The 10,189-nt window shown below is 46.0% G+C and overlaps 1 long non-coding RNA gene across 1 annotated transcript; it reads left to right on the top strand.

Moving 5' to 3' along the window:
- The first annotated feature begins 312 nt into the window (after window positions 1–312).
- On the top strand, window positions 313–8,695 carry LOC139031437 (uncharacterized). The gene is made up of 3 exons (XR_011483921.1): window positions 313–657; window positions 6,536–6,638; window positions 6,919–8,695. It is a non-coding gene; the product is annotated as an uncharacterized lncRNA (long non-coding RNA).
- Window positions 8,696–10,189: the final 1,494 nt, after the last annotated feature.

Genomic DNA, 10,189 nt, shown 5'->3' on the forward strand with positions numbered 1-10,189 from the left:
GGGATGCCCCAGGTGTGCCAGTCCTTGGGGCTGCCCAGGGGGCACAGATGAGGCTGAAATCCGACCAGGTGCTGCCTGAATAGCCCCTTAAGAAGAGGATGCAGTTTTCTAATCAACAGGCCCCTCTCCACAGGAAGTGGGGACTCATTTGTCTAATTTCCAGAGAGGAGCAGGATCTGCCTGCCGCAGGCACTGTCATTGGAGCTCAGGGTCCAGATATTCCACTCCATTTCTTTATTTTTAACTCACTGTATTTTTTATGAGGACATATTTAAAAATAAATTGCAGATATCCTGACATTCCACCTTTAAATAATTCAGTAGGCAACTCTAAAAAAAGAGCCTCTTGTTACATAGGAAATTAATATTATCACAGCCAATGCAATTAAAAACCATTTCTCAATAGCCTGCATTCTCCAGTTGGTTTTCAGATTTTCCCAGTAAATTCGGCACTCTAACTTTAACCTGACTGAGATGTCCGGCTTCTCCAGAAACCCCTGCCTTGGATCCGGAGGGGAGCTTGGTCCCCAAAGGAGCTCAGAAAGAAGGCAGACAACTGGAAGGAGGAAGTGGAAGACTGGGGTTTCTGAGGAAAAGACCTCAAACCCGTGAGCCCAAATTGCCCCTGGACACCTGGCATGCTGCCAGACTCTTAGAGGTGAGTGTCAATGAAGTGGTGGCTTCGGCACCTTCCTGGGACTATATACCCTCTCTGTAAACTGTTAAAAGAAAAAAGAGGTATTTTAAAATGTTTGAGAGTTTATCTGAGCAAAAATCAATTTGAATTGGGCAGCATCCAATCTAGCAGACAATGAAAGACTTTCATAGAGGAGTGGAAACAAGGAGGTTATATTGGCAAAAAAGCAGGTTGGTTATTGCAAAGTTGCTTTCCTCTGGCAGGGGTCTGTCAGGTAGATTGCTTAACTAGGGCTCATCGGAAGACTCCTGATTGGGTTAAGATTCCGTTTCTGGGAGAGCTGAAAATACAGAGTAAGTCTCACTTTGGAGACATGGGGCTTAGCATAAGTGACTCCATTTGGGGCCTGTCTCTTGTTTTTAACAGACCTCATGTGAAGTCATGGCTGCCCTGACTCCTCTTCATCGAACCCATTTTCCAGAGAAAGAAACAGAGGTTCAGAGAGGGGCAGTGACCTGCCCAAGCCCACACATGGGCTGAGCTGAGAAACTAGCCTGGGTCTAGGTTCCAAGCCTTGTTCACCCTGGGCCCTTCTACTCACTGGGCTTATGTACAGAGTCCTTCCCGCTCCCAACCAGCACCCAAGGGGCTGCAAGGCTTCTGGTTGGTTGGCCAACAAGAGAACTGAAGATCTGAAAGGAGAATGATGGGAAAACGAAGGGCAAAGTGGAGAAGGTGGCCCCCTAGAGATCAAAAGTGGGAATGCAGGGCAGAGTTTTAGAGCTTGGAGGAAATGTGTTGTTCAGCCACCCAGTCGTGTCCAACTCTTTGCAATCCCATGGACTGCAGAACACCAGGAAATGTAGGCAGCAATATATCAATTTATGCATATAACTTTATAATTTACAAGGTTTGTTCATTTTCATTGCTTATTATAACCGTCACAACGACAGCATGAAGGTAATATTCCTCTCCCTATGGGTGAGAAGGGCTTCCCAGGTGGCACAGTGGTAAAGAATCTGCCTGCCAATGCAGGAGCTGCAGGATCCCTGGTTGGGGAAGATCCCCTGGAGAAGGGAATGGCAACCCACCCCAGTATTGTTGCCTGGAAAACTCCCTGGACAGAGGAGCTTGGCAGACTACAGTCCACGGGGCTGCAAAGAGTCGGACATTTCTGAGCACACACATACCACACACATGGGTGAGGAAAGAGGTCCAGAGAAGGCCTGCTGAAAGCGGCAGGTGGCTTTTTACTGGTTTCCGGGGCTCCTGAGTTCCATCAGGATTTTCCACTGTGTGTCCCCCTGCAGTCAGAGTGGTGCTAGTGGTAAAGAACCCGCATGCCAATGCAGGAGACGAAGGAGACGAGGGTCAGGAAGGTCCCCTGGAGGAGGAAGTGGCAACCCAACCCACTCTAGTGTTCTTGCCTGGAAAATTCCATGGTCAGAGGAGCCTGGCGGGCTACAGTCCATGGGGTCACAAAGAGCTGGACACGACTGAGCGCGCGTGCGCGCACACACACACACACACACACACCCCTGCAGTCAGAACAGGAAGCCAGGAGGAGGTCGAGGTTGGGACAGAATGGCACACAAACGCAGAGGCAACCCCATCCCCTTCCCACCATGTATCAGGTTGGCAGCCACAGCCTTCTGGCAAGGAGAAGGGCTGCCCCTGGCTGCTGTGGGTCAGAAAGAGGTGTCGACAAGGATGCACATGCTGTGGGCTCAGGTTGGCCCGTTTTCTCATCCTGGTCCTTTCCTGTGTCTCCTCTGCTATCCGCAGAGAAGAGGAGCCAGCTTCCCGCAGGTCTGCACGTTCACCATCTGCCCACATGTGATTGTCCGTCCCTCTGGCTGAGATCAGTTCTGAGCTGTCTGCTGTGTCACAGGCCAGACCTCCTCCACATCTCACTCCCTCGGAAGCTCTGCATTCATTCTGTGTCCCCCATGTGTCTGATGCTTTATGATCCTGCTTATTGCTCACAATCCAAATAGCTTGGTAATGTGGCTAGTATCAGTCCTATTTTTAGCAATGAGGAGACTGGAGGTGGACACCATAAGAACGGGGACAGGTTCACTTAGCCAGTAAGTGAGGAGGAAGGGGGTCCTTGTCCTGTGGTGGTAAAGCATTGGCAGCATTGCCACCCTCAGTAATGTGAAAAGTGGAAAAGGTACCTGACGAACTGGGTGCGGTGGCTGAGATCTCCGGGCAAATTGTTGAGGGTGCCACCTTGCTTCTCCTTAGAACTTATGGAATGTGAGAGAAAAGAGAAAAACTACAGGCAGTGCTATTAAATGTGAAGGGAGCTGGTACTTGATGGCTTTGAAAATTCTCAGCCTCTCTAGACAGTCAGTCAGTTCAGTCGCTCAGTCATGTCTGACTCTTTGCGACCCCAGGGACTGCAGCATGCCAGGCTTCCCTGTCCATCACCAACTCCCGGAGCTTGCTCAAACTCATGTCCACTGAGTCGGTGAATTGGTCCATCCAACCATCTCATCCTCCATTGTCCCCTTCTTCTCCTGCTTTCAATCTTTCTCAGTATTAGGGTCTTTTCTAATGAGTCAGCTCCTTGTATCAGGTGGCCAAAGTATTGGAGTTTCAGCTTTAGCATCAGTCCTTTCAATGAATATTCAAGATTGATTTCCTTTAGGATGGACTGGTTGGATTTACTTGCAGTCCAAGGGACTCTCAAGCGTCTTCTCCAACACCACAGATCAAAAGCGTCAATTCTTTGGTGCTCTGCTTTCTTTATGGTCCAACTCTCACATCCATACGTGACTGCTGGAAAAACCATAGCTTTGACTAGACGGACCTTTGCTGGCAAAGTAACATCTCTGCTTTTTCATATGCTGGCTAGGTTTGTCATAGCTTTTCCTTCAAGAAGCAAGCATCTTTTAATTTCATGGGTGCATTCACCATCTGCAGTGATTTTGGAGCCCAAGAATATAAAGTCTGTCACTGTTTCCACTGTTTTCCCTCTCTAATTGCCATGAAGTGATGGGACTGGATGCCATGATGTTCGTTTTTTGAATGTTGAGTTTTAAGCCAGCTTTTTCACTCTTTCACTTTCATCAAGAGGCTCTTTAAATGATGCTAAAATCAAATCCAGAGCACTCTCAGAAAAATCTGGTCTAAAGATGAAACCAAGGGTGTGACTATAAATCCCTTGTGAAGACCTCAGAAAGATGAAAGATAAGTGCCTCAGACCAAAGGACTTTAATGCATTTAAGGGCTCCTGCCTCACAGATTCTTTCAATCAAACATGAGGTTTTCTAAGAAGCTTAAAGACAGTCTGGATGTTTCTAAGAAGCTAAAAATAGAATTACCATATGACCCATCAATTCCACTTCTGGGTAAACATCTGAAAAAACAAAACAAAACCACGACTTTGACAAGATACATGCACCCCAATGTTCATAGCAGCAGTTTTTAGAGTTGTCAAGATAAGGAAACAGTCTAAGCTTCTATCAGCAGATAAACTGGGAAAGAAGATGTGATTGATATATACATACATACAATGGAATACTCAGTTCAGTTCAGTTGCTCAGTCGTGTCCGACTCTTTGTGACCCCATGAACCGCAGCATGCCAGGACTCCCTGTCCATCACCAACTCCCAGAGTTTATTCAAACTCATGCCCATTGAGTCGGTGATGCCATCCAGCCATCTCATCCTCTGTCGTCCCCTTCTCCTCCTGCCCCCAATCCCTCCCAGCATCAGGGTCTTTTCCAATGAGTCAGCTCTTCACATGAGGTGGCCAAAGTACTGAAGTTTCAGCTTCAACATCAGTCCTTCCAATGAACACCCAGGACTGATCTCCTTTAGGATGGACTGGTTGGATCTCCTTGCAGTCCAAGGGACTCTCAAGAGTCTTCTCCAACACTGCAGTTCAAAAGCATCAATTCTTTGGTGCTCAGCTTTCTTCACAGTCCAACTCTCACATCCATACATGACCACTGGAAAAACCATAGCCTTGACCAGATGGACCTTTGTTGGCAAAGTAATATCTCTGCTTTTTAATATGCTATCTAGGTTGGTCATAATTTTCCTTCTAAGGAGTAAGCATCTTTTAATTTCATGGCTGCAATCACTGCCTGCAGTGATTTTGGAGCCCCCCAAAATAAAGTCTGACACTGTTTCCACTGTCTCCCCATCTATTTGCCATGAAGTGATGGGACCAGATGCCATGATCTTAGTTTTCTGAATGTTAAGCTTTAAGCCAACTTTTTCGCTCTCCTCTTTCACTTTCATCAAGAGGCTTTTTAGTTCCTCTTCACTCTCTGCCATAAGGGTGATGTCATCTGCATATCCGAGGTTATTGATATTTCTCCCAGCAATCTTGATTCCAGCTTGTGCTTCTTCCAGCCCAGCGTTTCTCATGATGTACTCTGCATGGAAGTTAAAGAAGCAGGGTGACAATATACAGCCTTGACATACTCCTTTTCCTATTTGGAACCAGTCTGTTGTTCCATGTCCAGTTCTAACAATTGCTTCCTGACCTGCATACAGGTTTCTGAAGAGGCAGGTCAGGTGGTCTGGTATTCCCATCTCTTTCAGAATTTTCCACAGTTTATTGTGATCCACACAGTCAAAGGCTTTGGCATAGTCAATAAAGCAGAAATAAATATTTTTCTGGAACTCTCTTGCTTTTTCAATGATCCATACTACTTAGCCTTAAAAAGAATGAATTTTGCTATTCACAACAATATGGAAGGTTTGGAGTTACTATGGTTAGTGAAATAAGTCAGAGAAAGAAAGATACTTTGTAACATCACTTATATGTGGAATCTGAAAAATACAACAAACTAGTAAATGTAACGAAAAAGAAGCAGAATATATAGAGAACAAACTAGTGGCTACTGGTGCGGAGAGACAAGGGTGGAGGGGCACCACAGGGGTAGGAGAGTAAGAGCTACAAATTATTCTGTACAGAATAAGCTACAAGGATACTGTATGACATAGGGAATAGAGCCAATATTTCATAGTAACTATCAATGGAGTATAACCTTTAAAAATTGTGAATCACTATATTGTATGCCTGTAACTTATATAAATTATATATGAACTATACTTCAATTTAAAATAAAGAAAAAAAAAAGCATTATGACTCAGCAGCAGAAGCCCAAGGTATAGAAGAGATCCTGTTTTGAAGAGACTTGTGGGAGTGACTTTTGTCTAATTGAGTGAATCCCAATAAGATACACAGGAGACCCACACTGTTGTTTTTAAGAGAAATGACATTCACAAACACTGCCAGCTTGACTGAGAGGCACAAGGGCGCACAAAATTTTAAAAGGCCTTTGCATCCCCCAAGGAGGGGCAGGAAGCAGGCTGAGAAAACTGCGAAGGTGTAAACATGGGTTGCCTTTCATGGAAAGTGAAGGATGACTCAGAGGGTAGGACTGAGAGCCCAGAAAGAGGATCCAAGAGCCATGGGGAATTATTTTCAGGTAGGAGCAGGGCAGAGTCCTCATCGATGAATTTCCACACTTGTCCAGCTGAGTTTTAGTTTTTCTATGGATCTGTGTCTCCTTTTGATTCTTATTTCCCGTCTTTTTTCTTTTTTGATGGCACTGCATCTTCTTTGTGGCTCGTAGCCTCTTTGCTGAAGCATGAGGGGCTTCTCTAGTTGCAGGGCATGGGCTCTAAAGCCTGAGGGCTCTCTAGTTGCAGTAAGCAACTAGATCCCACAGCATGTGGAATCCTAGTTCCCTGACCAGGAATTGAACCCACATCCCCTGCACTGGAAGGCAGATTCTTAACCACTGGACTACCAGGGAAGTCTTTTTTTTTTTTTTTAGGTTCTCACTCTTTTGAATAGGCACTTCTATCAGGGTTATCCCATGCCTGAGGCACCTTTGTCTGTTGGCTATATGTCTGATAACTTATCTCTCTAGCTCACAGGTCTGCATATTGAGAACTGTACTTGAGGAGCTTCATCCACGCCTGAGCCTGATTCAGACAGCAATTTCCTGGATCTCATTCTGATGCCATAAAAAGGTAAAACTTTGAACAGCCTTTCGAAGGCATGAGGATATTTTGCATGTGGGAGAAATGTAAATATCTTGTGGCCAGAGTATGCACTGTGGTAGTTTCTGAGCAGTCCACAAAATCTTTAATATGCCATTCTTCAAGAGATGGATCTGAATCCCTCTCCCTTTGAGTGTGGGCTGGACTCAGTGACCAGCTTCTAATGAGTAGAATGCAGAAGAAGTAGTGGTGTGTACCTTCAGAGATTAGGTTGTAAAAGACACTGTGAATTCTTCTTCACTCTCTCCAGCATCGATCTTTCTGGATTAAGGAGCCAAGACCCTGGTCCTACATCCATGCGGAGAGTCACCTGCCAAGTGGTCCTCCAGGCACAGCCAGGCTCTAGGCTGACTGCAGCTCGTGCTGACACCCCAACTGCCAGCACAGGGGACAGTCTGAACCGGGAACACCCAGGTACGATGGATGCCCCCAGGGTGCTCTGTGAGATAATACATGTGTCACTTATTGTTTTAAGCTTCTAAATCTGGAGGCAACTTATCATGCAGCATCAAATGAGTTAGGAAGGAAACCACGAGCCTTTTTTCTTTTCATTAGAAGCCAATGGATGATCACATTTCAAGAAGGAAGGAGAGGTGAGCCGTACCCACTGCTGCTTATCTGTCCAATATGATGATGTTTGAGCATTGGCCAGTGGATTTAGTAATGTGGAAGCCGCTGGAGGCTGACGAGATGTTTCAGGGAGTGAGCCATGAAATTAAAAGACACCTGCTCCTTGGAAGAAAAGCTATGACCAACCTAGACAGCATATTAAAAAGTAGAGACATTACTTTACCAACAAAGGTCCATCTAGTTAAAGCTATGGTTTTCCCAGTAGTCATGTATGGATGTGAGAGTTGGACCATAAAGAAAGCTGAGTGCCAAAGAATTGATGCTTTTGAACTGTGGTGTTGGAGAAGACTCCTGAGAGTCCCTTGGACTGCAAGGAGATCCAACCAGTCCATCCTAAAGGAGATCAGTCCTGGGTGTTCATTGGAAGGAGTGATGCTGAAGCTGAAACTCCAATACTTTGGCCACCTGATACAAAGCCCTGACTCATTAGAAAAGACCTTGATGCTGGGAAAGATTGAAGGTGGGAGGATGAGACAGAAGATGAGATGGTTGGATGGCATCACTGACTCAATAGACATGAGTTTGAGTAAACACCAGGAGTTGGTGATGGACAGGGAAGCCTGGCGTGCTGCAGTCCATGGGGTCATAAAGAGTCAGACACGACTGAGTGACTGAACTGAACTGAACTGAAATAAATTGGAGTGGGTTCAGGAGAGAATGGAAAGAGAAATACCACAGGCTGAGAGCGTATTCAGTCTTTTTGAGGGAGTTGCTGCGAAGAGCAATAGAACACGGAGCAGTAGCTGGAGGTGCCGTGGGGTCGAGAGAAGGTTTTTACTATGTCCATAGCCCATTGTATGTAATTGTTATGACATATGAGAGAGAGAGAAAAAATGTTGCAGAAGAGAAGGGAGAACCTCTGGAGTAATTTTTTCCAGAAAGAGGGGATTTAGGGCTGATGTGGAGAAGCCACCTGAGATGCGAGCAGGAGAGTAATGGGGAGAAGAGCTTGTGCTGATGACTCTGGGCTTCAGAGGGCAGAGTGAGAAGACCTGGGCATTTGGGGATGGGGTTAGTTTAATGAATCTGTAAGGCCTTATGGAGACGTGATTCGGGGTGACGAGGAAGGACCAGGGAACCCTGGGCATCTTGTACTGACTGGAGGAGATAAGGCAGGTCTGGGGGTCCCAGTGCTGGCTGAGCGGGGAGGGAGGGAGTTTTCACAGGAAGAGCTGTAGATCTGAGGTCTCACTCACCCCTGCCCTTGGTGGTGGGTGGTGGGAGGGGTGGTTTGATGGGAAACCTGGGGTCCCTCTCTGCTCCTTCTAAGGTGTGGAAGCTGAGTGAGGTAGGTGGCAGTAAATGGTAAAAATTTCCTGAATCCATCCTGAAGGATAAAGAGAGAGCTCCATAAATGTTTTTTGCTTGTTTTAATTTTTATTTCTGTATTTATTTATTACTTGTTTGGGGGCTGGGCTGGGTCTTCATTGCTGCACGTGGGCTTTGCTTGAGTTGTGGTGAGTGGAGGGCAAGCTTCAGTTCCACTTATGCCTCATGTTGATGGTTCTTTTCTGGAGCTAGAGGCACGTTCCCATCTTTGAAAGTTTGAAACGTGAACGTTTGCATGTAGGGAACTCACTGTATTGAGTTCCTACTGAGGCTTAAATAGCAAACATTTAAGGCTTGCAGCTCTGGAGGCCAGGAAGTCCAAGATCAAAGCAGAGGGAGATTCCATGTCAGGGGAGGGCTTCCTGGTTCGTAGAGGGCGGTCCACACGCTCTGTCCTCACGTGGCAGAAGGGGCCAGGGTGCTTTGTAGGGTCTGTTTTATAAGAGCCCTAATTCCATTCATCAGGGCTGCACTCTCAGGACTCAGTCACTCCCAAAGGCCCTACCTCCTAATACCATCAACTTGCGATTAGGATTTCAGTATACAAATGTTTGGTGGAGACATTCAGTCTAATCCACAAACCTCTGTAACACACTGTCAGAGTTTCTCATTATGGACAGGCTGCTGAGAAGTAGCAGAGGTTTCCAGAAAGTTCTAAGGAAAGACAGAGGCCAATGAACATAAAAGACATACAAGGGCACTCTGAAGAAACAGAAAGTACACAAGGCTTGGAAAAAAACCCCAAAAACCTAAAACTTTCAAAGTGAAAAGTTGAATATTGCCAGAGGAGAGACAGCATCACCAAATAAAACAGGCATGCTGTGTAAGTGTTACTAGTGGTAAAGAGCCCGTCTGCCAATGCAGGAGACGTAAGAGACTCGGGTTCGATCCCTGGGTCGGGAAGATCCCCTGGAGGAGGGCATGTTAACCTACTCCAGTATTCTTGCCTGGAGAATCCCATGGACAGAGGAGCCTCCTGGGCTATAGTTCACCAGGTCGCAAAGAGTCAGACATGACTGAGTGACTATGCGCGCGTGCGTACACACACACACACACACACACACACACACACACACACAGTGTTCCTCAGCTCTAGTCGGAGAGTGAAATGTGTGAGAAGGAAGCTTGGCTTTGAAGATGGAGGAAGGGAGCCATGAGCCACGGAGCGTGGCAGATTCTAGACATCAGCGAGAAAACAGCACCGTGGTTGTATATCTAGAAGGAACTGAATTCTGCCCAAGACCCGAATGAGCGATAAAAGAATTTTCTCCAAGAGCCTCCAGAAAGGAACACTGCTGACTGACTCTTTGATTTTCGTCCAGTGAGACCCATACTGAACTTCTGATCTACACAACTCAGATCATAAATGTCTGTCATTTTAAGCCACTGTGTTTGTGGCAGTTTGTTGTCGCAGCAGTAGGTAACGATGGCACTCAGGGTGAGTGAGTTTTGTAATTATAATTGATGGTGCAGTACTAAAACCCAATGAGTTATTTGTTAAGTTGTAATGAAGCAAATACATCATAAAACAAATGGCATGTAAAACAAGCAAAGCATAAAAC

This window comes from Odocoileus virginianus, chromosome 27 (assembly GCF_023699985.2).
Source record: "Odocoileus virginianus isolate 20LAN1187 ecotype Illinois chromosome 27, Ovbor_1.2, whole genome shotgun sequence".
Taxonomy (NCBI): Eukaryota; Metazoa; Chordata; class Mammalia; order Artiodactyla; family Cervidae; genus Odocoileus; species Odocoileus virginianus.